Source organism: Callithrix jacchus, chromosome X, assembly GCF_049354715.1.
Source record: "Callithrix jacchus isolate 240 chromosome X, calJac240_pri, whole genome shotgun sequence".
NCBI lineage: Eukaryota > Metazoa > Chordata > Mammalia > Primates > Cebidae > Callithrix > Callithrix jacchus.
The window spans coordinates 128,532,936-128,559,495 of record NC_133524.1 but is presented as its reverse complement, the minus strand read 5'-3'; the positions used below and the strand labels follow the sequence as shown (position 1 = coordinate 128,559,495).

General features: G+C 40.4%; 1 protein-coding gene across 2 annotated transcripts in view; it reads right to left on the bottom strand.

Annotated features, from left to right (window-relative positions):
• Positions 1-18,666: 18,666 nt before the first annotated feature.
• Positions 18,667-26,560, bottom strand: part of LOC118150619 (uncharacterized) — a 31,354-nt gene continuing 23,460 nt past the window's right edge. For both annotated transcript variants that reach the window (XM_078363023.1, XM_078363022.1), the window contains 2 exons: positions 20,457-20,544; positions 18,667-19,616 (listed from right to left, as the gene is read on the bottom strand). The gene's annotated coding sequence lies outside the window, so the exon portion shown is untranslated. The remainder of the gene's footprint in view (positions 19,617-20,456; positions 20,545-26,560) is intronic.

Genomic DNA, 26,560 nt, shown 5'->3' with positions numbered 1-26,560 from the left:
TGCTGGGAGATCTCATCTATTTGCCTTCTCTGTGGTAGAAGAGGTCCAGTGAAGTCAGGTGGCTGGTTGGTCATCTTGAGAAATGGTGCCGTATCTGGGGCTCAATGTTTATCGCTGCCATTAGCAGATTAGACCCTCAGGATAGCTTTAGGCAGGTCAGCCTTCTTGAGGCTGTTCATGTTGTTTTGCCCGTGCCCACCTTTCATCTCTGCCACCACTGCCACTTTATCCACAGGCTTCTTGGGCAAGCAGTCAGATGGCTGGAGAAAGCAGCTGACATTGACGGGGTGCATAATTTTGTCTACCTGATATCTTCACAGTTTGCGTCCATCCTAAGTCATCTGTCCACACACTTCTTCCCCAGACTTCCTCATATCCACATCGCCAACCCACTCCACAGTACCAGCTGCATAAAACAGCAGAGCCCCTTTCTCCTGCAATGTCCTTCCATCGCCCTCTACTGGTAAAGCTCAACATTTTCATTTCGGTGCACACTGTATAGGAGGAATGTTTCAAAGAATTCTGTCCGTTACCACAGAGCACGTATTGACAGATGAATTTGCAACTAAGAGGCGATATATTGATAATTGGCAGAACTTTTTCACTTCAATATCACCAGGACCTTGCTTATTTAGATTGGAATCTTTTTTGCTGAGCTAGTAAATTTCTGAGCCTCAGGTTTTTATTGTTTTTTTTTTGTGTGTGCTTTTTTGACCCTTGGGAATTAGCTCAAAAGGCATATTCCCCAACCCTGGATCCATCTGTAATGTGAAAGGCTTAATACTTGTGTATTTTCAGCAACATATTCCCCAAATACTTGAGAGGTCCTTCATAATCTTGCCTAAAACCCCTGATCCCACGTTTTTCTACCCCACAGAATACTTGCTTCACCTAAAAAATTTAAAAACTAATATGCATTCATTCTACAGTCATGGATGCTCCAAAATGGTGATTAGGCTCACTTGTACAAACGTAAGGCTTTAAGGCTCTTAGGTTTGAGGAAAGAAAGACGCAGACACACAGAATTTGTTTTTTTTTTTGAGACTGAGTCTCACTCTGTTGGCCAGGCTGGAGTGCAGTGGCACGAGCTGGGCCCAGTGCAATCTCTGCCTCCTGGGTTCAGCGATGCTTGTGCCTCAGCCTCCTGAGTAGCCTGAAATTACAGTTGCGAGCCACCATGTCCTGCTAATTTTTGTATTTTTAGTAGAGGCAGGTTTTAACCATGCTGGCCAGGCTGGTCTCGAACTCCTAACCGCCTGCCTCGGGCTCCCAAAGTGTTGGGATTACAGGCGTGAGCCACTAACATGCCACCCCCCCTTTCCTTCCAGTCTTTTTGGTGCAGAGGTCTACTGATTTACATTAGAAAAGAATAGTTGGTGGTAATGAAAGTACCAGACAGAAGCTGACCTGATACAACAATTATTGTCTACATCTGAGATTTTACTGCTGCTACAGGATGCCCTGGGTATCATGGGACCAAGCAGTTTCTGAGATGGCTTAGGCCACCAGTATGTCCTCTTGTGCATAGTGGATATCCTTTGCACGGTTGGCACCCTTTGATCAGGGTCTACCCAGAGGGCTTAGGGTACCTGCAGAATGCCCATAGGATTGTCTCCAATTCCCATAATGTCTCTGCCTAGTTTTGAGGCAGACTCTACTAGATGAAACATGCAAGCCCATTGTTCTTCATCCTCTCCATATGCAGCAGCCTGGTTCGTTACGTAATAGACTACTTTTACTTTGGATTGAGTCCACTCATCTCTCATAGCCCTCCTTTATGTCTGCTGTCACCTCATTCAGTCTCCAAAGCCTCTCCATTTATTAACACCCTCCATTCAGTCTCCTCCCCAAGACTGCCTTTCTTTAAAGTATCACATTCTTCAATCGCCTCTGATTCATTGGTCTTTCTCACTCCTCTTAACCTTCCTTTACAGCACAAGAAATCTTTCCTTTTCTCAGCAGGTCCTCCCCAAATGTTGGGATGATAGCAGTTGAACTGTCAAGGTGAAGCCTTCCTTTCTAAAACTCCACTCTCCTCTCACTGATGTCATCCAGGGCCCTGGAGTAAAGAGGCCCTGGGGCATTGAGTCCTAAAATCACTCCTGAGTCTGGGAGGGAATAAAACATACTTAATTTAGTCATATGAGCCACTTGGGTTTTGCTCTAATGGCCATATTTTTTTCCATTTGGGAGTACATTAGTAATTCTGAGGGAGAAGTTGGAGTTTAGAAGAGAGAAGTACAAGTAGGAAATGAAAAGTTTGTGAAGCAGAGAGTATTCTTTAGCAATAATTATGACCATTATTGAAAATGATTATCTTCTGTAAAGGATTTTCAGTTTCCTCTTTTAGGAGTTTCTAATTTTCTTTTTGCCCTTTTCATTTCACAAGCAATTATCTGTAAGTGCAACTGAAGTACCAGGGATCTGGGTTGTTATTCTTAAAATTGAAAACTATGAAGTCTAAGGAATAAATGTAAAAATTGATAATATTTTTTATATGCTGTCTCTGTGGGGTTTGTTGTTATTTTTAGGGGCATGAATTCCATAAAAAAAGGAAACAAACTATTGCGTTTTTTTTCATTATAGAAACAACCACATTAGCCATGCTTTTAGGTCTTGATCCAACAGCCACTAAGTGAAAACTGCCCTGTCTGTTACTCTATCCCAGACAGGTTTGCCTTGCAGTGAGAAAAGTCATCAAAGATTGCCACTTCTCCCCCCCCCTTTTTTTTTGAGATAGGGTCTTGCTCTGTCGCTTAGACTGGAGTTCAGTGGTGCAATCACGGCTCACTGCAGCCTCAGTCTCCCAAGCTCAAGCGATCTCACCTAAGCCTCCCAAGTAGCTGGGCCCCCAGGTGCACACCACCATGCCAGCTATTTTTGTTGTTGTTGTTGTCGTATTTTTAGTAGATACGGGGTTTCACATTGAGCCGAGACCATTCCATTGCATTCTCGCCTGGGCAAGACAGTGAGATTCCGTCTCAAAAACACACAAACAAAAACAAACAAATAAAAACCCTAACAATAGACCTGGATTGTCTGTACGCAAAGAATAAATGCTTGAGGGGATGGATACCCTCCCTGCCAAAAGATCTCATGTATGTTCTTAAGTGTTAAACAAGGGTACACCTGTATTCTAGGATTACATGATGGTTATGAAAACAAATTTAAGAGTCAAATGGAATAAATAAATACTGCAAAACACTTCCCACGTTGTTAATATCTTACGAATCTAAAGCTCTTAATCCCCGAAGAAAGCTATGGGTCAAAATTAATGTTTTCCAGTTTCAGAAGTAATTACAGACTAAAGAACTTACATTTTCCCCATTTCCCTCCTCCTTCCCATCCCTCTTCTCTGTGCCACACCACCCCCTTTTCCAACACCATTTGTCTATGGGGTTACAGGCAATTTCTAAGCAAACTGCTTGAGCTTGGCTTCCTGAGAAGACTAGATAGCGCATATTCAGTGACATGCCAGAGCTGGTTTGTACTGGTACAAGAGGTTTGTGCACATTTTTTCCAGTCCCACATTTGGTGACATCTGTTGATAACTTGACCTTAGCCATGGTGGGAGTGTTTACTTCATGGAAGTTGGTAAATACTACAAATCTGGTCTTTTCTTTGCCTTTCAGAGAGCTGGTTGTTAAACATTTACCAGCACACGTATCCCTCTTGGGTTCTCTATAGAGACATTGACTATCTTCCTGAGCAGCATAGAAACGTATTTGTTTCACATAATTGAAAACCCAACTGAACAATAGTGTAAACATGTTTGTCTCATGGGACTACATATTTGACACCTGGGACTGAAGGTGTATGCCACCACGCTCGGCAGATATTGTTGGGAATCATTCTGTTTGTACTGCAGGGTATTGACTATGCCAAGAGGAGTTATGCTTTAGTGTTCATTCAGCCCTGCTTTCCTTAGCATGTTGACCACGTGGTTCCTCCTTTCAACCTATGTATTGTACCCCCAGACAATACATTTTGTGTATGGTCACCAATAACTACAAGATGGCCTGATAAATGTGTATTTAGCTTTGCAACCTCTGCAGTAGAGAAGAACAAGAGAGAAGATGAATGGGTTTGGATTTTCGAGGAGATACCAGCCCCAAATCCATTCATGGCTATTTGTCCCTGATGTTAGGAAGTTTCAGAGTCAGTACAAAGAATGAGCTAAGGCATGAAATGGGCAGATGCTTTTACCTTCTTCTAAAAACAGTTGTGGTCCCAAACTTGTTCCATGGAGCATATCTGTATTGCTTCTAATTCCAGAAGTACAGGCTATTATTCCTCCATTGTATAGTATTATTTGCACATGATGGTTTTGTTACATGTCTGTGACTAGGGATGTGAATCTTTGTAGAAGGTATTACAGAGCCATTGAATTTGCCTGTGCTACTCATAGCCAGATGCTTTTGTAACCCTTGATGGTCTCCTGGGACTGAGATCTCATCTTAAAACCAAATATCTTTAGACCCTAGCATCTGCAGTCCTGGCCAAATGGTGATGAGTCTGGTGATAGCTGAGGCTCCAGTGCCTCTCCCCTGAGTCCACTTCTTAATGCACAGCGTGTGGTGTTGGTTTGACTTCTTGCTTTCCAGAGAAAAGTGAGTGTGATACAGCACTTATTGTATATGATGACCTGCATTTGAGGTTGCTTGCCAAGACAGATTGCAATTTATAAACATATAGCGGAAACGTTCAAACATGTGAAAGCGGAAACGTTCAAACATGTGAAAGCTGAAAAGTAATACAAAGAAACTTTATGTCCCCATCATCTGCCTACAACAATTATCAACCCATGGTCAATGGGATGTAATCTCTACCTGCTCCCCTTCATAATAGCATGAGATTATTTTGAAGCAAAATCTAGACATCATAACATTTCATTTATGTAAAATGTAAATATGTATGGAAGCTTGCTTTTTTTTTTTGAGACAGGGTCTCTCTCTGTCACTAAGGGTGGAGTGCAGTGGTACGAACACAGCTCACTGTAGCCTTGACCTTTTAGGATCAACCAATCCTATCACCTCAGCCTCCCAAGTAGCTGGGACTACAGATTTGTGCCACCATGCTCGGCTAATTTTTGTATTTTTTTTGTAGGGACAGGGTTTCTCCATGTTGCCCAGGCTGGTTTCAAACTCCTGGGCTCAAGTGATCCACCTGTCTCTACTTCCCAGAGTTCTGGGATTACAGGCATAAGCCATTGCACCTGGCCTGGGAGCTTGCCTTTTAATATAATCTTGATTTATATACTGACCACCATGGAAACAAATGCCTCTTGTATTGTTATGTACATAGTCCACACCTGAGTGCTGTACATAAGTTACATGTATAAATAAAACAAACCTGTTTTTGATCTTCCAAAAGAAAAAAAAAAGAAGAAGGCGGACGCGAAAACCTTTATGAATGGCTTTCATTAAATATGCTATTTACAGTGGGTAGCTGTTTAGGGCCAGAATGTTTTTTCTTTTTGTGGGTAGGTAGAAGTGCAGGAAGAAGAATGATGACACTTTCTGCTCATAATATTTTATAGATGGCCCTGTTCTTTATTTATATCATACGTATTTTTCTTCTCACCTTGATTATAAACTCCTTAAGAAACAGTAATCCTATATTCAGATTGTATCTTTAGCCTGGCAAGAAAGTTTGCTTGTTTTTCAGAAGCTATAGGCCTATGCCAGTTTCTGTTTATTCAATTTTTCTATGGTGTCAGCCTTGTATACATAGTTTGGTCTCAGTTCTCTGTTATATACTAGTGTTTCAAAACGGTGTTAGTTTCCTGGCTTCAGTATTGCAGGTTTGGGGCTTGAATTTATAATTCCGAGTCTGTGTTCTGCCTCTTCATTTGACTGTCCTAGGCTCGAGTACCTGATAATGTCACCTTCTTTATAAAGGAAAAAAATCAATACATTGTTAGTGGTGTTTTTCCAGATGAAATGAATGGATTAAACCAGCTTTTATTAATACCTTATTACAAAGTTTATTTTGAATAGTAAATGGGGGTCATGAGACCCCAAGAACTGAATGTTTCTGAAAAATTTTAATGACTGGATTTTATTTTAGATGAAACAGCTCCAGCCAAAGTTACTTTGTTCTCTATGACCTAATCCATAACTAGAGGCTGTGCTGAGGACATCTAGCATTTGCCTCCCTTCCAGGCAGCTTGTGATAAAGTGGGCTAATGGTAAAGTTACATATCTTATGCCATTGAGCATTAAGATCATACTTCATATTTTGCAAAGTGGTTTTTCATTATTTATTCCTCACGACCTACCTATGAGATCTCCAGGCTGTCTTATCTCCCATATTGTGGCTGAAATATGACTAATCCATGTTCATAAATGCTTCAGGAAGCTGAAATGAATATAGGTGCTTGCTGACATACAAACACCCAGCCTTCAAAATGGTCAGCCTACCCTACCCTTGGGAATTGGGAATGCAGCTCCCTCAGAGAGTGGGGAATAATTCCCTGTGTATATAGCGGTAGCGGTCCTCAGAACTGCAGGTGTGGGAATCAAAATGAAGGGAATGAGCACAGGTGTTTGTACGCTTATTGCTGTTCAACGGAGGATTCATATTTCCAGAAACACATTGCTATACCTAGGACTGCTGAACTCAGATCAGTTCATAAATGTCCATGGAGCTGATGATGCATTTTTGCTTGCACTTCAGCTAGGGCCTATCATTGCTTTTGTAATTTGTTTGGGTGTATATTATATTATTTACAAAATTGAAACCCTGGGTTCACTTACCCATAAAAACTGCCCGTGTCTGGGAAGGACATTTGGCACTTTTGCAGTATGCATGCAGGGGAGGGTTATCCGATTTGCAGCAGTTCCCTTTTTCTTGTCTGGAGCTACCTATGTTGATACCTGATCATATTCTCCTTCAGAGGAGCTTCTAGAATAAGACAGTTTTTAAGTACTGTCTAAATTGGTGACACAGTAAAAGATGGGTGATCTCAGGCTAGTCCATGGCTGCCAGGACGATCATGAATGGGAAATAGAATGTAATTTAAAGTCTCTTTGTTCTTGGTACAGAGTGAGGTGCCATCTCAACAGACCTAGTTTGACATGACTGCAGATTGCTTGCAGGGCATGTTGTATTCCTTTCATAAGTTCAGCATTTCCTATTGGTTCGTGCCTACAGATGAGTGCAGCCAAACTGAAGCATCAAACCAAGCCAAGGACAAAAAGATAAAAATCTATTTATATTATATATACAACATGCATATGCAAATATGATTTCTCTAGTGAATCAGTCCAAGTGAAATTTCAGTTAGTACTTTTCAGTTTCAAAAGGTAAAAGATTTGCTGCCAGGGGAGTCATATCTAAACAAACAAACAAAATACTTGAATTGATATTTTTTTCTAAAGATGCTGCAGATTACATGTGCCAGATGATTTTTTTGAGAGGAAGAATTTTATAGAGAAAGTGCACTAGATTAGATGTCAAGAGACTTGAACCTTACTCAGTTCTAGTTCTGATATTGACTAGGTCCTTTATTGAGCCATCTCACCTTTTCTGGGCCTGTTTCTTCACATGTCAAATAAGGGTGTTGAACTAGATTGACTGATACTAATGTGTCTTTGTAGCATTAAGACTTTCCGCTCTATGCCAAAAGGAAATAGATATTAATAGGTGAGCTAGTGATATATATGATTTATTGCCACAAAAAGCAGGTAGATAATCACATCCTTATCTGAGAGGATGGCACTGGAATCCATTCCGTCCTTTTTCCATTTCTCTTCCTGAAAACTTCCCATTTGTGTACCTGCTTTCTGCTCAAGACATATACATACCAATCATAGATTACATTCCTTAACAACAATTTTGTTCATGTTTTGCAGCTCTTCCCTACTTCCTTTCTAATAATTCTGCTGCTGGAGCTCTTTCCCAAGTACCACAGAAAGTCTTACTCAAAGTTTGCATTTGAAGGCTAGTTAACTGCCTGGGTTACCAGGAGCAGGCTGGTTGGGTTTGTGGCTTTGCAACCCGTTCACAAATGTTCTTGTTTCATTGCCAGCACCATTTTATTGAAGCAAGTCAAGAAAGGAAAATGGTGTATGTTCATTAAAAATGAAACCACCTGCAAGTGTTTCCTAGTAAGAATGATGATGCTTCTTTTCTAGAAGCCTGGAGCATAGTAATTGCCTTTCTCAAAGACAATGGAAGAAACTAGAAAAGCCCAATCAAAGAAGGGGCTTAATAGCATCTTTTGACCATTACTAATGATTGATATTATGATTATGTAGACATATCTAAGAGAACAGAAAAAATACTAGATAGGTACTTTTTTCTATATTATGACTACAGCTATGCATATAGAGTTTCATTTTATTCAACTGTGAATTCTTGGAGCAAAGACTTAATGGATTATATGATGCTAAAAGTATTTTATAGCTAGTATATGGCATCTGAATTGTCCTTGAAAGCAAGGAGGTCCTCCAGGTTCAGACTTCCCCAGGTTGGGGCATGGGGGCATGGTGTTGGTACCTGGGATGAGACAGGCCCATATGTTCTATGTGGAGATGAGAATAAGCCCATTTACATGGTTTAGGGCTGAAACCCAAGTCAGAATCCAGATAGACAGTATGTCCGTGCTAAAAACATGAAAGAATATGAGTGAGGTACTGAATTTAGATAATTAAAATCTGAGACTGATAGCCAAATAAGAGCAACAGGGATCAGTCTGAGTTGTGGGTGGGGGTGCCATATCTTATAAGCACCCTGTGACTCCGGTGTCCGCTATAAAATATTTGTGGAATTTCTCTGATTGTTATACACACACACACACACACACACACACACACACACACATATGTTATTTTGTGGGTGCATAATAGGTATATATATTTGTGGGGTACATAAGATATTTTGATACAGACATGCAATGTGAAATAAACACATCATGGAGAATAGGGTATCCATCCCCTCGAGCATTTATCCTTTGAATTACAATCCAATTACACTCTTTTAGTTATTTAAAAATGTGCAATTAGGTTATTACTGACTATAGCCACCATGTTGTGCTATAAAATACTAGGTCTTATTTATTATTCCTAACTACTTTTTGGTACTCATTAACCACCTCCACCTCCCCAGCCCCCTGTAGAATTGCTTTGAATAAATAAGGTGAATGGTGTACTGTGTATAGCTATGTTAAAGTTATACAGCTGGGAGCATTTTTACAATTATAAGTGCATTTGTCAGGTGCTTACCAACCTCTTCTGGGAGGGACTAAGGGGGCTACATACAGAGGCTCTGGGATTAGAAAAAAACATCCTCTCACCTTATAGCAGCAAAGGAGAAGAAAGAAAAAATTCTGATGCTTTTCTTTAAAATAAATTGGCCATGTCTCTTCCAATTCAGGATATTTGGCATGTACAGTGAAGCACTTCAGAGTAAGAGAATAATTGAGATTTATGGGAAGAGGTAAATGGAGGAGTGGATGATAGGAACATAATTTAGGTTTCAAAAATATCTGAAGGGTAAGAAAGAGAAGGTGACAACCAGGGGTTGGAGAGAGGTTGAAGACATTTTAAAAGACTGGTGGAGTGCTTTGATTGCTTCCGCATTAGAAATGACTTAGCCTCTAAAATAGCTACTTGTTGGGTTATGGAGTGCAGAGTTTGGCCTTTTCTTGGGCTCTAGCTGTTTGCAACTGTTCGTTAATAGGTATAGTTAAATAAATTGAAGTTTGGCCAGAAAACAGAAAACCACTTTGTGGTTAAAATTAAAGCAAATGTATATCTAAAGTTACTGAAAAATGTTTAAACAATATCAAATAAAAACAGGGAGTTTTAGAAAAACTAATATGGTATGATCCCATTTTGATCATATGGGAGTTAGTATATATGTAAACAACAGTCTGGAAGAGAATACAGCAACCTAATAACAGTAGTAATTTCTAGGAGACTTTCCTTTTTAACTTTCTGTTCTTCATTTTGTGATGACATGGCTTTGTATGATATTGTGAAATCATATTGGTACCGCTTAGAAATCAACTTTGCTATACTGACGATCCTTAATATTTCAAAGTACTGACAAATTCAGAACTTTGAAAAAACTGTAAAATATTGAAGATAAGCTATAAAATAGTTTATTTTCTTTATTTCTTTCTTTTGAATCTATCAACTAAAGGTTTGGGAATGTAGTCCAAGCAAAAATGTCATTTTGGGAGAGGGGACATAAAATTTGAAATATAAATTATTCAGATATAATATATTTCTTAACTTGTGAATAAATGTCTTTGAGTAGCTCAATTTGTAGGTGAAGACATTTATATTGGCCACTTGCTTTAAATTGAAAGCTTTAAATTTTTTAATCAGCAATGAGAAAGTTTTAAATTTCTCTGCGGTGAGAGTTTGCAGCAGCATGAAATGTAAACATTGGGGCGTTGTCATGTGGTATTTGACCCATGCAAAGAATTTGGACACTATGCACACAACCTGAAGGAAGTTGATTAAAAGAGGCTGACACAAAAAAATGACGGTCAGTCTCATTTTTTGTGTTGAGGGTTTGGGGAAGGGAAGAGGATGTTACACAGTTCTTGGAATTTATGATATTGAGGGATATAGGAATTGATTGAGCAAACCATCTTCAGATCTTGGGTTCTTCATCTAGAGTTTTGCACAATATATACAATTGTTTGTATTTGTGAACTTTTCTAGGTTGAAGTTTTTGTTGTTGTTGTTGTTTCTTTTTGAGAGATGGAGTCTTGCTCTCTTGTCCAGGCTGGAGTGCAGTGGCACGATCTTGGATTACCGCAGACTCCACCTCTTGGGTTCAAGTGATTCTCCTGCCTCAGCTTCCCAAGTAGTGGGGACTACAGGCACGCATCACCATGCCCAGCTATTTTTTGTATTTTTTTTAGTAGAGATGGGGTTTCGCCATATGTTGGCCAGGCTAGTCTCAAACTCCTGATCTCAAATGATCTGCTTGCCTCGGCCTCCCAAAATGCTGGGATTACAGGCGTGAGCCACTGCACCCAGCCAGGTTGAAGTTCTTTTCACATATACCTGGCTGTCAAGGAGTACGAGACTCAACACACATTTAGAAAAACTTACTCAGAGGGATTTTGGGATTCCTCCAAATATTTTTCACATTTTTGTCATCCATTGTTCATTAATATAATGTAAAACATAATTGAAATGAAGATGTGAGCACATATTAAGCATTTGTGAAATTCACTTTGGCTTCCTGACCATTGGAACAAAAGGCCACCATGATAAGGAGATAAGTAGAAACCACAGGGGCTCTTTTTGCCTCTTAAATTTAAGCACAGGTCCTGCATCTAAAATTGGCAGTGTGATCATCATGGGGTTGTGTCTTGGTCCTACTTTTCTGTTGATGTTCTTTCTGGGAGTCCAGTTTTCTTTGTCAGACTGTCTATGCTGTTGGGCTGCCAGTGAGGAATGCCTTGATATATTTACACTCCTGTGCCAATTTCAGGGTATTTGTGTCAGTGGTTAAAGGGAAAACAATTATAATTGGGATTCTTCGTGAGTTTGATATGTAATTTGTTTTTTCCATGCATTCTTACCTACTCGTGATCTACTTCAGATCTACTTCAAGCCCTGACTTGGTGGATGGGATGACTTAGATATAATTTTATCAGTTTCCATTGGACACAATTTGTTGCATCCATGCATTCCATTGGCTTGCAAACTGATTCAAACATCTCTGAAGAATTTAGGAGGCTGTAGGCTGGTTGATGTGGGGAATAATTTTCTCTGCATGTGAGATATAATGGCAGTTTGAATGGTCTCCTCTGGATGCCTCTGGATTTGGGTTTGTCCTCTTACTCTCAGGCTGTTGTGCTTACTCCAATGTCACAATATAAGAATTAATGACTCCTGGCCAGGCTCACTCTTGTAGTCTCAGCACTTTGGGAAGCCGAAGCAGGAAGATCACATGAGGTCAGGAGTTCGAGACCAGCCTGGCCAACATGGTGAAACCCTGTCTCTACTAAAAATACAAAAATTAACCAGGCGTGGTGGTACACATCTGTAATTCCAGCTACTTGGGAGGCTGGGACATGAGAATCGTTTGAACCCAGGAGGCGGAGGTTACAGTGAGCCAAGATTGCACCACTGCATTCTAGCGTAGACAACAAAGTGAGACTGTCTCAAATAATAACAATAATAATATTATTATTATTATTAAAATGATAATAAGAATAAGAAGAATTAATGAATCCTGCCAGACAGACCACCTAACATTTTGGATTGGGGTATGGTTTCTGAGCTTCTCTTGCCCTTCATTTTCATATTCACACTTACTGTACTACTTCTTAACAACTTGATCAAAAACAGCAGTGGCTTGATGCCCAATGCTATTAACTGATTTTTCTCAATCAATACCATTGTTCAGGTATCATTGACCTTATGGAAAGCTGCAAATGTTAAAGACTCCATTATAGTATGAGCTTGGAAACTACAGAGTGTACACTCAAAATGCTGATCTACAGCATGTGGAATGTAGTTTTAGGCAGGATCCAAGCACCTGTGCTTCTCTTTCAGAGTCCAGAATAGATGAGTCTAGGAACCTGGCTTCAAAGTTAAACACAGAACTTCTCATAATAAAAATGAATGTTCCCCCTCAAATGTTTTTTGATATTAGCACTCAAGGAGAAGAATGTTTCTACTACAGAAATGGGAACTGTCATTTAGAGCTTCCACATAATTATTTTGCCTTGAGTCTTCAATTTGTATGTAATATTTCACATTGGCAGTGTTTCAGATGAATTTTCAGGCTGGGCAGAGTGGCTTATGCCTGTAATCCCAGCACCTCAAGAGGCCGAAGCAGGTGCATCACTTAAGCCCAGGAGTTGAAGCTTAAGCGCCATCCTGGGCAACATGGTGATATCCAGTCTCCACAAATTTTTTTTTAAAAATTAGCTAGATGTGGTGGTATGCTCTTGTACCCAGGAGGCTGAAATAGGAGGACCTCTTGAGCCTGGGAGGAGGAGGTAGCAGTGAGCCAAGATCGCACTACTGCACTCTAGCCTGAGTGCCAGAATGAGATCCTGTCTTAAAAAAGATTAACCTTCAGTCTGTAGGTTTCTGAATCTCAAAGAATCACATCAATTCTACGGAAGCCGTAAACTTCACCTGGCAGAGTTAAAATCAAAGACGAGTCTGGTGACATCAGTCCTCGGTGTGCTGTACCTTTGGTTTGGTCTTGGTGTGGACTTCGGGTTGTTTTCACTGTTCACAATAAGTGTGCTGTGCTTACACAAGCAATCTTGGAATTTTACAAACCAGCAGATATCAAAATATGGTACTTAGTGTATTTGTATCCTACGGGATGACAGTCTCAGGCTGATTGGTCTCTCCAGCAGGCATCTTTTGTCTGTGAACTATTCACTACACAAACATCCTTCTGTTTGCTGTGGTGACTGAGTTCACTGGCCAGTGAACTTGGTTTAATCTTTGTCACCTCACTCTAGTTGAACCAATCTTAACACTTAACCTTTTGATTTTGGAGTTTGGAACTAGACCACAAGACTGAATGATGGCTTGCTAAGTCTCATTAATGCCTTCTTAGTACAAAGAACATTGTTTAGAAGACCTAATGTTTAATCCTCCGGAGCTACCCTTGTTTCTGCACCTGTGCGTGCTGCTTTGGATTTTTTGGTTTTTTATTTTGGGTTTTATAAAATACTTATATTTTCCCAATAATTTTGTTATTGTAAAACTTCCACTTGTAGATTTTTAAAATTATTATTCACAATAAATAAAAGTGTGACCAAGGAAGGTTGTGATTCTAATAGGTACATCATGCAGTGTTCCAGGGCAGAGCTCTGCGTTATGTGAACTGATATATTGAGAATGAGGAGTCGGTGGCAGGGTATAGGATCTCCAGGCCTAGCCAGGATGGAAATTTTCTCCCTTGTTAAGGTAAGAAAGGCAGTAGGTAATCTAATATCGTCCTATGAGAATTGATCCTTTTGACCACTTCGTGAAGGCCACAAATACATATTTGGAGACTGTAGGTGTGGTGGGGGCATCTCTTGATCCTGCTAAGGGTATGGTAGAAGCAGAGACTTCATATGGTTCCACTGAAGATCTGTCCAGAAGTTATGAGAAGCTGGACTGGAGGGAGTGAATACATAGTTCACTTCTCGTCACACCTGCAGCAGACTGTTGGTTCCCTGAGTCTGAAGTATTTCTCATTATACCATATTGCCTGGTCTAATAAAGTCCCTGTAAGGACAGGATCCAAAGAGGTCAGCTAGTGAAAGATTATTTTTTGAATTATTTGTTCCTTAAAATATAATACTCTTAATACTGCTTGTATAAAATTTCCAATTTGCTAAAGTTACATGTCTTCTCTGTACAGCTTACCATAGTTTAAACATTTCATCCAATTGCCTTGTTATCACGCTCATTAAAATCTCCTGCCACGGGAAAAGAGAGTAGTAACACTGTGGCAGTCCGTCCATCTTGTAGATGTGCCACAGTGGGTGGTTGGGCATGGAAGTCTCCCTGAGACTTCATACATATCTTGGGCTGCAGCTATCAGCAACTCTGTTATTGCTGTTTGAGCTGGAGGGGCCCAAGTTGCTGTGTCTCATGTCCTATTGGAGAATTCAAAGAAGCTCCACTCCTGGTCTCTTATAGCAGCAGGAACTCTATTTATATCCCTATTATTACCTTCTCTGCATTAAGGAATGAGTTGTCCATTAGGCTGCGAGCATACCGGCTATCCTCCGCTATGCACCAACCAGTGTAGTGTTCCCATTATGTATTTTTTTGAAATGCTGCTCTGGGTTGTAGGGCATTTGTAAGAGACGGAGGTGTTAGGTTAGCAGATGATAGTGACATTTAGGATATTACTATTAACCTGACTCCATTTCAGAACATCAATTTAACCTCATTTTTTACTTTTCATTTAAAAAATTTTTTTAAGAGACAGGGTCTCACTCTGCAGCCCAGGCTGGAATACAGTTTCTCAATCATAGCTCACTGCAGCCTAGACCTCTCAGGCTCAAGTGATACTCCCACCTCAGCCTCCTAGGTAGCTGGAATCACAGACACACACCACCATGCCTGGATAATTTTTAAGTTTTGGTAGGGATGGGTCTACCTGTGTTGCCCAGGCTGGTCTTTGAACTCTTGGGCTCAAGCAATCCTCTCACCTTAGCCTCCCAAAGTGCTGGGATTACAGGTGTGAGCCTGTACGCCTGATCCTAAGCTTAGAATGAGAGTCTAATAATGAATTTTTGTTATAGTTCACATAAAGCTTGCAATGCTATAATGAGAGTCTAATAATGAATTTTCATTATAGTTCAGATAAAGCTTGCAATGCCCAGGTCCACTTGTCCCCAGCTGCTGGGGGAAGTTAGCCAAGTGTATGGTGTCTTTGTTCAGCTTGGCTCTGTATGAGAGAGTTATGTGAGTAACTATGGTCTCAGAAAGCCCTGAGACAGAAATTACCGCTACTAGTATTTCTATGCACTGTCAACTTCCACAGATCAGAGAAAAGGTTGCATGTTTGTTTTCCATGAGAATAAATAACTTTGGAACTACCAAAGTCTTTAAGAATACAAGTGACCTCAAGGAGTAGAGTAATATTTGTTCCTGTTTATTGAGGGCTTTTTTAGTGCCAGAATCTGTGCTGTTCCTAGTTGTAACATCTCACTTAATCACTCCAGCACTTCTTGGTAGAAGGCGCCATCATTTCAAAACATTCTTTGAAGTTCCACAGCTAAGATGGGCATTCTGACTTGGAGTCCATGCATGACTGACTTAGACCTCAAGCCCTGTACCACTAGTATCTGCTAACACTAAAAAATTATGATTATTTCAAGAGGCAGAGAAGACCTGAACCCCTGGGCCATTTTAGAGCTAAGGGCAATGAAGAGCTGAAGGTAGCTGCTTTACACCAGCACAGAGCTGGGGAGTCTCCTTGAGTTCTTCACCTCCCTGCCTTTGACTCTACACTTAGGCTACACTCAGCTAGTGTCCCAAATTTTGAAATTATTTTGTCTTCAAAATCCATGTTCCCTCAGACCTTATTCCCAGCTATCTGATTAGAGCAAGCCCCTAAAAAATAATTGAGATTGACATGTGATTGAGTATACATTAATACTCCATTTTAGGAGAGTTAGGGAGTTGACCAAAAGGATTGAATTGAATGGTGGACCATGAGACGGAATGGAAAGCTTGCAGAAAGATATTGGAGTGCATCTTTTTGTGTTCTATGTGTGTGCCTCTCCATCTGAGCACCCGCCATTATTCCTTAAAAGCATGTCTATATAGAAGAAAGAAAGACATTGATTAACAACACATCTTTGAGTTAAAGTTCAATAACCTTGAATTGGACGAAAGTTGGAATTCACTTTGAATTCCAAGCGGGTTACCCCAAGACAGAGATATCCATTGTGGGACTAGGAAGAACACGTTTTCCTCCAAGTTCTCCTCTACAGACTATTGACAAGTTTCCTCATGTTACAAGCAGGGTTCAGACAACCTGCCAACTTCACCCTGCTTTACTGGGGCCTGGCAAAGTAAGATCAAGAGTAAAGCCGAAGACACACTAGTGAAAACCCCAGACTCATCAAGCTCCCCAACTGTAATGGCCACAAAGCTCTAGTGATTCTGGCAGGAATATGCTAAGCAATTAGTATCCATCATCTCCTTTGATGCTCCCGGTAATCTGGGGAGCCAGGTGCTATCCTATTTTTCATATGAGTTTCTCAAAGAAATTAGTTGCCTAAGGACACATAGCTAGTAAATTTCAGAGCCAGGATGGGAGCCCACTTGTGATTGAGTCTGTACCTTGTGTGCTCTTAGCTGCCCAGCACCCTTGGTTGCTGTGGGACTTGGAGGAAGTGGTGGCAGGGAAGATAAAGGAAATTTTAAACATTATTGAAGTATTAACACAAATTTTTTTGAGACGGAGTCTTGCTCTGTCACCCAGGCTGCAGTGGAGTGATGCGATCTCTACTCACTGCAACCTCTGCCTCCTGGGTTCAAGCGATTCTCCTGCCTCAGCCTCCCAAGACGCTAGGATTACAGGTGCCCACCACCACATTCAGCTAATTTTTTGTATTTTTAATAGAGACAGGGTTTCATCATGTTGGCCAAGCTGGTCTCAAACTCCTGACCTCAGGCAATTCGCTCATCTTGGCCTCCAAAAGTGCTGGGATTACAGGTGTGAGCCACTGCACCTGGACTTAATATAATTCTTGAAAATAAAAAGCTATAGAAGAGATCCACTTAATTTGCTATTTAAACCCAAACACCTTTAATATTTTGTTGTGCTTTCGTCTAATCCTTCCTCTGCAGAGTTATAATTATGTACATATCTGCATAAACTCTACTGTGTATGCAATTGCTATTTTTTTTTACTAAACATGTCATAGGATTTTTCTGTTTTTCCTTTTTTATTTTTCTGTTTTCCTTTTATGAAAATCTGCAATTTTCATTTCTTTTAAAAATAACATTGTGTTCCTTCTGATCATAAAAGCGGTTTATTTCTTACTAAAGATAATTCACAATTCTGAAAGGCTCGAAGAAGAGACCAAAGAACGTGCTGTAATTTCACCACAGAGAGAGAACCACCTTAACATTCCTTTTCAAGACTCTTTAAATATTTTAACTTATTCCTTTTCAGTCCTGCTTTCTTTACACATGCACACATTTTTCTTTCAACAATATTGGGATCATAGTAGACATAAAATATTTTGATCATGCCTTTTTTCTTAAAATATTAAAAGCAGTTTCCTATACCACTAAAACACCTTTTCATTGTGTATATGTGATATTATAGCATGTAAAAAGCCATCACTTATCTAACTCATTAATTTTAAACCTTTAGTTTCCTTCCAGGTTTTTCATTTTTAAAGTACTGTTTTAATGCAGAGTTTTGCAAATAAGCCTCTTGCCAAATTTCTGATCATTGCCTTAGGATAAGTTCCTAGAGAGTGAATTATTGGGCCAAAGGGTATGAACTTTGAAAAGACACTTTATGGATATTGCTAAATCGGTTTCTGGACTGATTGCATCAATTATTTTTATCTTTTTAAGAGGTGAGGTCTTGCTCTGTTGCCCAGGCTGGAATGCAGCAGTGCAATCAGAACTCACTGCAGCCTCATACTCCTGGGCTCAAGCAATCTGCCCACTTCAGCCTCCCAAGTAGTTCAGACTATGGGCACGAATCACTGCACCTGGCTCAATGATCAATTTATTCTCCCATCTGCAGTATATGAGGGTACTTGTCCATTTTAATGACTGCATACATCAAGTAGATGTGTAGTATATTCCTTAAACCTTTATCCACTATTTCTAGTTCATAAATAAGCCTGCTAAAATCATCTCTGGAACATGACACTAGAGACCTTGGACCTGGACTGAATTTCTGTATCACCTACTGTATGAAATCTTGTGGGTTTGATCTCAGTTTTTAAATCTGTAAAATGCAGAAAAATTGCTACCTCCAAGAATTACGATGTGGAGTGACTAATTATGAATTGAGTGAAAATTTTATATAATGGTATTGTCCGCTTGCAATTTGGTTTTCTTCAGCTTCCCCATTTAATAAAATTGTTTGATCTATAATCTGTCTTGATTATATGATCCCTTTTTTCAGCTCTGAGGTTCTGTCAATTAAAACAGAAAATTGCAGAAATCACAGACAAAATCAACTTGCCAATATTTCCTTGTTATTTATTGCCCCTCGGAATACAGTTAAGAGGGTTTCTTAAAAGGCAGAGTGCAGATAAAATGAGTGGATTAACATATTGTATCATGTGAAATCATTTCCTTTTTATTCTGTACTCCCGAGAAGGGAATGAAAAGTAATCAGTGCAGAAACTTCAAATATAACGAAGATAAGTTGTTATTTAGTTAAATTCCAATATCTTTGTAAAACTTTCATTTATCTCAGTTCTCCTATTTAGCCACTTTCCATGAAACCAATTTAAATAAAAGGCGCAGAAAGTCAGTTCTTTGACTTTGTAGGCTACATATGCATTATACACGGAATTCCCAGGTGGAATGCAAGAGAAGCCTGGGAAGTGGTGATTGCTTCTTAAGAAGATAGTCTTGGTAGCTCCCTGAAGCACCAAACCTGCTTCCTCAAGGAGGCTGATCCCGTTTCTTGGCCTCCTATTAAAGGATACATCCAAGGGCCATTTTTTTTTTTTTGCCTCTGAACTCAGGCAAGCAGGCAGATTGTTTAATCCAATGTGTCCCAAACCCTGCTGTGCATCCAAATCACCTGAGAGTGTCTCTCTGTGTGTGTGTGTGTGTGTGTGTGTGTGTGTGTGTACGAAACTACAGATCCCCTGGCCCAAGTGCAAAGATATTCATGATTGGGCTAGGACCTGCAAATTAGCATTTGCAGTAGCTTTCCAGGTGATTCTGATGCAATGGATCCACAGACCAGCCATCACCAAACCACACATTCATTTTACAGATGGGGAAAGGGAGACCAAGAAAGGCTGAATACACTTGCTCAAGGTCACATAGGTGCGCTTCTAGTGAAGACTAAAACTCCTTGTTTCTTGTGATTTGATGATCAATGACGTAGTTTCAATATAGTCAAACCTTGAGTGTGGAGGTGCTCATCCTTCCAGGAGAGACAAACTGAAGAAAGTTCTGGGATGCGGGGAGGACAAAGAAACAAAACGTTTAACACTGCACTTTGACACCATCTGAAAACATTTTTTTTCCAACTAATTTTGCTCATTCGGATGACTGGCCTAAGTTCTATTTTGGGCAGCTTTCCCCACCTCACGTTGAATTTCACAGGTTTTATATACTGTCATGCAGCAGAGAACCTTTCGATAGTTAATGATTTGGCATGATTCACTTTCAGCTGAATATTTATTAAAAGGGCATGATGACTAAATGCAATGTGGTATACTGAATCAGATCCTAAAATAGAAAAAAAAAATCAATGACAAAACTAGTGATAGCTGAATGAAGTTTGTAGCTTAATAATACTAATGTATCAATGCCAATTTCTCAGTTTTGACAAACATATCATTGTTATGCAAGATGTTAGCACGAGGTGGGGGAACTGGATGACAGGCATACAGGAACTCTGCAACTTCTCTGTAAATATAAAATGACTCCAAAGTTTATTTTAAAAAATAGTCTTAAGAACAGATCAGAGCAGTCAAGAAACAATGAAAAATTGCTAATCAAAGTGCTGACTCCTTCACACATTGGGGGAAAATTCTTTAGGGAGGTGACTCCTTGATTTATGTGAAAAACTTACTTAGGAGAGAAAACCAGTTATATCCCAGAAGGTAACCTGGCTGAGTTGGGGAAGGGCGTTTTAATTTCAAGAGAATCAAATGGTGATTTTTTCTTTGATAGCACATTTGTTTTGTGCAATTTTCATTGAGATAACTATTAGGCCATTCTTGCATTGCTTTGAATAAATACGTGAGACTGGGTAATTTATAAAGAAAAGAGGTTTTATTGGCTCACAGTTCTGCAGGCTGTATCGGAATCATGGCGCTGGACGTCTGCTCTGCTTCTGATGAAGACTCAGGAATCTTACAATCATGGCTGAAGGCTAAGGGGGAGCAGGCACATCACATGGTGAAAGCAGGAGCAAGAGAGAGAAATGACCAGATCTCTTGAGACTCACTCACTATCTCAAAGACAGCATCAAGCCATAAGATATATGCCCCCATGATCCAAACACCTCCCACCGGGCCCCACCTCCAGCATTGGGAATTATAATTCAACATGAGCTTTGGGCAGGGAAAAATATCCAAACTACATCACTATTTAAGTAATTAACAAAGACTGGAATCACCACATAAGGGGGATTATATAGAGTAGGCTACAGTGGATAAATGGCTTAATCTGAAAGATGATTATATTACATACATGCAATTTTTCAATAAGTAATAATTCACAAAGGTTAGCCATTCTCATTGGGTTGGATTGGCCCACATTGTAGAAGGGGCCTTCACTTCATGCTATAGGATGTGAGGAGGCCCAAAAGTCTTCAAACCTCATGCCCTCCTTCCATCTTCTTACTACAGTACCTGAAGCATCCCCATAGTTCATTCTTATTCAATAAACATCTACTGAATAAATTAATAATAACAACTAAAACGTATGGAACAATTACTGTGGGCCAGGTGATTTACATGGATTCTCTTCATTCTCACAACAGACAGGAGGCATGGATGAAGTATTATCTTTGCTTCTGCAAATAGGGAAACTGTGGCTCAGACTGGTGAAGAAACTTGTCCGAAGTCAGATTGGAAGTTTGGGGCAGAGCTGGCAGTTGAGCCTGTTTTTATCTGAATCTCTAACTTTGAACCATAATAGTGAAATGCCTAGCACCGCAGTGAACTATATGTCACAGGGGCAGAGGGTGAATGGCAAAGAGGGAAGATTGTCTGTTTGACAGCCGGGGCGAGAAACAAGGGCCAGCATGGTTGGCTGGAGTCACAGATTTGAGAGCTAACCACAGAGTGCTACAGGGTCATATGTCATGGGAAAAGAAAACATCTGTGAGGGAAAGGAGAGGCAAAATGAGGAGAGTCTTGAAGACAGCCACATGTAAGTGGCAGGAATGGAGGAGTGCATTAGGTAAGTGTTTTCAGAGGAGGTAAATATTGGGATCCTAAATGCTAAGAGAATTCCAAGCAGTCGTCAAATGCTTCTGAGAGGGGAGATGTGAGGAACTGCTAAGAGGAAGTGGCGTTCACTACTGAGATGTTCCCTTATGCCATTGGAAAGCAGGCCAGTAGGATGAAGGCGTCCGCTCTAGACTCAGCAAGCAAAGGAGGCAGGGAGGGGTCAGGAAGGAGAGGGAGCAAGAACGGGGTGCATCTCCTGTCAGTTTGGTGTGGAAGGTAAGCATTGAGGAAAGATGATGCAATTTAAGGATTTTGGGGGTTGAGAAGCTCTGAGAGGTGGAGGATCTACTGTCATGTGAGACAGGGATGAGATGCAAGGAGGAGGAAGGCCACTGATGCAGCAGGAGCCAGAGCTCACAGGACGGGGAGGGATCAGAGACACAGTGAGCAGCGGAGGAAGCAACAGTTATTCCAGTTGGGGGTTGGGTTCATCCGTGGAAGGGTGTGCTCAACAGACCTGTTCCTCTCTCAGAGAACATTCCTTCCCCTTCCTGTTCTTCGCTCTCTTCTGTCTTCTGGTTTCTGCATAACACAGGCAGGTTCAGAACTGTCACCACAATAGGGGTAGAGAGGACTCTGAGCAGCCGGGGCAGCCTGAGGGCATTGTCCAGCTGTGAATGGCATCAGAGGATTGAGGCCAAGACAGCTGTTCTGCCTGGTTCCCATTCGGGCCCTGTTTCAGATCAGCAGGTGCGATTTCACCAAGGGGCTCTGCTTTTAGTCTTTTACTAACACCACAAAATCACATTATCCCACCGATCATTAGATTACTCTCTCTAATATTATAATCACAATTGTATACCCACATATACGTCACCATTCACTTAGGGTAATCAGTTTTAATGACATTAATTTCAGTTTCTTTTATAAATAACATGCTTTTATGAGATAATGGAGGAGAAACATCTAATTTTTGTCTAAGACAAATGAAAAGTGAATGCACGTGTTCTTTAATGTATTTTTGTTGGCTCATCATGTCCATTACTTAAAGAGGAAAGAATATCTCCTGGTTTCTCTTTTAGAACTAAATGAGGCAAAAGTACGGTGGATTTTGAATACCAAATCATTAGCTGTAATGTACTGTAAACAATAATAAACACAACTCACCCTTAGGGGGTTCTGCAAAAATCTCAACTGACTAGAAACCAGTGGTTGTGAACTACATGGGTCATATCCTCCTAATGCATTAAGAAGGAAAATCTTAGCACCACACTCTCCTTATGTAAGCAGAATCAAACTCTGAGCCTCCTCTCTTGTCTGCAGAAAACAGAACAAAATGTCTTTCATCCAGCAAACATATACTGAATTCCTATTATGCACCAGGAAATGCACGGAGATAGATAAAGCACATTCCCTGCTCTTCAGCAGATTCACCCACTAGATTGCTCCAAGTGCAGCATAAAGGCAATTACAAGGTGAAAGGGAAGCGTTGAGGAGGCAGTATCATCTGTGGAGTGTGTCTGTATGTGTAGAGCAGTGGGGTTAGTCAGAGAGTCTCACAGAATGTGTTGTGATCGTGTTTGAGCTAAGGCTGTCCTGATGAATATATAGGGAGAGAAGACAAAGAAGGATATCTTTCTAGTCTTTCCCCGTTTATAGAATGCTCTCCTCTTTGCCCTAGGGCTTATCTTTCTCCAAAACCTAATACAAACTCAGTATGGTATAAGAAGCTCTATAAAATACGGTCCCAGACTCCCTTTGGGACCCCTTTTAGTCACCTACTCTATGTCACACTGTACTTCTCTATTTCTAAAATGCACTCTTTGATGGTTCCTTTCTTTTGCATGAACCATGCCCATTACTGACAATACTCATTTCCGGTTTTCAGCTTGGCAAGGTGACCTTTGTTGATGTAGTGCCCAGAGCACCTTAGTAACAACCCTGGGGGCTCTCTGGAACTGCCACCATGTTCTCCTTGGTGGAGACACAGGTTGGTGAGCTTAATGAGCACGAACCACTCCGTCTTCAGACTGAGCTAATGGGATATGGTCCTGCTGCTGAGTCTTTACTGTGGAAAGGTGGCTCCTAAACATGTACTCAGTTACATTTGCAGACATTTTGGGCCCCTTTGCTTTTAGCCTTCCAAACCAACTACTGCGGGGAAACTGAGGTAGAATGATGCTTTCCTCTGGTCTTATCACAGATAGGCACATTATAATTTTCTGTTAAGATTGCCCCAAACTTAAGCCTTATATCTTGTTTCTCTCTTTATCAAAATTGCCTTCTGTTAAGTGAAGATTTGGCCCTCATTACAAAAAGAAATCTGAGGCCTTTCAATATTGCCCATTAAGCCTCTCCTGAACAAATGCAAACGTTTTGACTGAGGCCTACTGTTTCTTTCATTTCAGCTTTAATTTTAGGTGCCTCCTCATGTCCTCTTCAGTGTTTGCCAGAACAGAATTAAAGCAAAATAAGTTAATTACTGTGGAATTGATACAAACTGCATAGAAGAAGAAGACCGAAATGAAGCCTTTTGAAGGAATGTTATTCCCCTCTGTAATAGCTTTTACTTCTGTTAAGAATTAGTACATGATGACTCCCACAATTGGATGAATTACATAAATGCTAATGTCAACATCAGACATAATTTAGAAGAGATATGGAGAAGCATTTTCTGTTTTTAAATGCCAAAACCATTTCTCATCCATCAGGTAATAATTTTTCAATTTTCTTTTCAAAAATGTAGTACTTTGTCAGTGCTACTGAAGTAATCATTGATTTTGCAGATATGAACCATGTAAAGCCAAAGAACCTTCATTATAAGATAGAACTTGAAAACACGAATAAGACGCCATTTCCCCAATAACCACAAAATCAACAGAAGACTATAGCAGACGGAGCTGAACCATACATATACTACATAATCTTGGCCTCGGATGAGTGCCAGATGGCAATGAAGTAGGTCTTAAGTGACCACCAAGGGCTCAAATGGGTTTCTTTGTAAAAAAAAAAAAAAAAAAAAAAAAAAAAAAAATATATATATATATATATATATACTGCTTTCAATCAAATGTCAAAGATAATTACATGGGAAACATCGGAGAGCTTCAGAAGGACGGCAGAAAGATTACATTTTACTAACCTAACACTCCATTACCAAACTTCCTGTCTTTGGAGTTTTGACAGAAGCTTAGTTGTTCTGGGAGAGAATGACATGGCACATTCATGGAAAAGTGTGAGAAAGATGCTTTAGAGTAAATATCACTTTCCCAATAATACATGGGTGATTTAAGGTCACAAAAGTGTGAAATGACAGAATTTTTCTGCTTTTGATCTCAGCCAACACCTAGACCTCTGTTGAAATTCTTGAACCTGGACATCATTCTTATGGAAAAAATAAAAATAAAATATTCAAAGGATCACACCTCTTCACTCTAGAACTGACAGACCTTTTCCCTGCCAGTTTCACTGGATCAATTTCTTCCTCCTCCTCCAAGTCCCACTAACCATCCCATATTGGTGAAATGTCTAGGAGCTATAACAACTTTGGGCTGCAGTCTTTGGGCATCATGTAAATGACTGAGGTCCCCTGGTGGCTTGGAGTACCCCGCTGTTTCCCCTCCGGATTTATCTGTGAAGTGTTGGGCTAGACCCAGCATAATCCATGTTCACACTGGAAAGAAGCTGTATGTACTTAGTGGAGCCAGAAGTTTGTCCACTATCCTCAGAGAAACCATGAAGGTTCTTACTATGACCAGCCCCTGGACAGTCAAAACAAAGTTGAGAAGCTGGAAACGTTTGTCTTTGGAGCTCCTTTGACTATTTTAGGGACCCCCATTTTTCCCCTCAGTGTTCTAGGTCTAGACATCCTAGAAAGCACTTTAAATTATAAAGCCATATTTTCCCAACTCTTTCTGGGACTATTAGATCAATGAGATATTAATAGGCATTTTGTGAACAATGAATTCCCTGATGAGCATGTTTAAGAAACTTTTTTTTTTTTTTTGAGATGGGGCCTTGCTCTGTTGACCCTACTGGAGTGCTGGAGTGCAGTGGTGTAATCACAGCTCCCTACAGCCTTGAACTCCTGGGCTCAAATGATCCTCCTGACTGAGCTTCCCAAGTAACTGGGACTACAGGCACATGCCACCATGCCCAGCTAATTTTTAAAATTTTTTGTAAAGACAGGGTCTCACTATGTTGTCCAGGTTGGTCTTGAACTACTGGGCTCAAACGATCCTCCCTCCTCACCCTCCAAAAGATTACAGGTTTGAGCCACTGCAACTGGCAAGAAACACTTTAAAAAAATATCTAGGTTTAGGAGTACACACACACACACACACACACAGGTTTGTTATATAGGTACACAGCATGTTACAGGGGTTTGTTTATAGATTATTTCATCACCCAGGTAAGAAGCATAGTACTCAATAGGTAGTAGGTAGTTCTTTGTTTTTTTCATTTGTTTTTTTGATGGAGTCTCACTCTGTAGCCCAGGCTGGAGTGCAGTGGCATGATCTCAGCTCACTGCGACCTCCGCTTCCAGGGTCCCAGTTAAAGCAGTTCTTGTGCCTCAGCCTCCCGAGTAGCTGGGATTACAGGCATACACCACCATTTTTTGTATTTTTAGTAGAGATGGGGTTTCACCATGTTGGCCAGGCTGGTCTCAAACTCCTGACCTCAGGTGATCGGCCCCCCTCGGCCTCCCAAAGTGCTGGGATTATAGGCATGAGCCACCACGCCTGGCCAGTAGGCAGTTTTTTGATCCTTTCCCTCCTTCTATCCTCCTCCCTCAAGTAGGCCCTGGTGTCTTCTGTTCCCTTCTTTGCGTCTATGTGTTCTTGTTGTTTATCACCCACTTATGTAAGTTAGAACATGTGGTATTTGGTTTTCTGTTCCTGCATAAATCCACTTACGATAATGGCCTCCGGCTCCATCCATGTTGCTGAAAAGGATATGAACTCATTCTTCTTTATGGCTACATAGTATTCC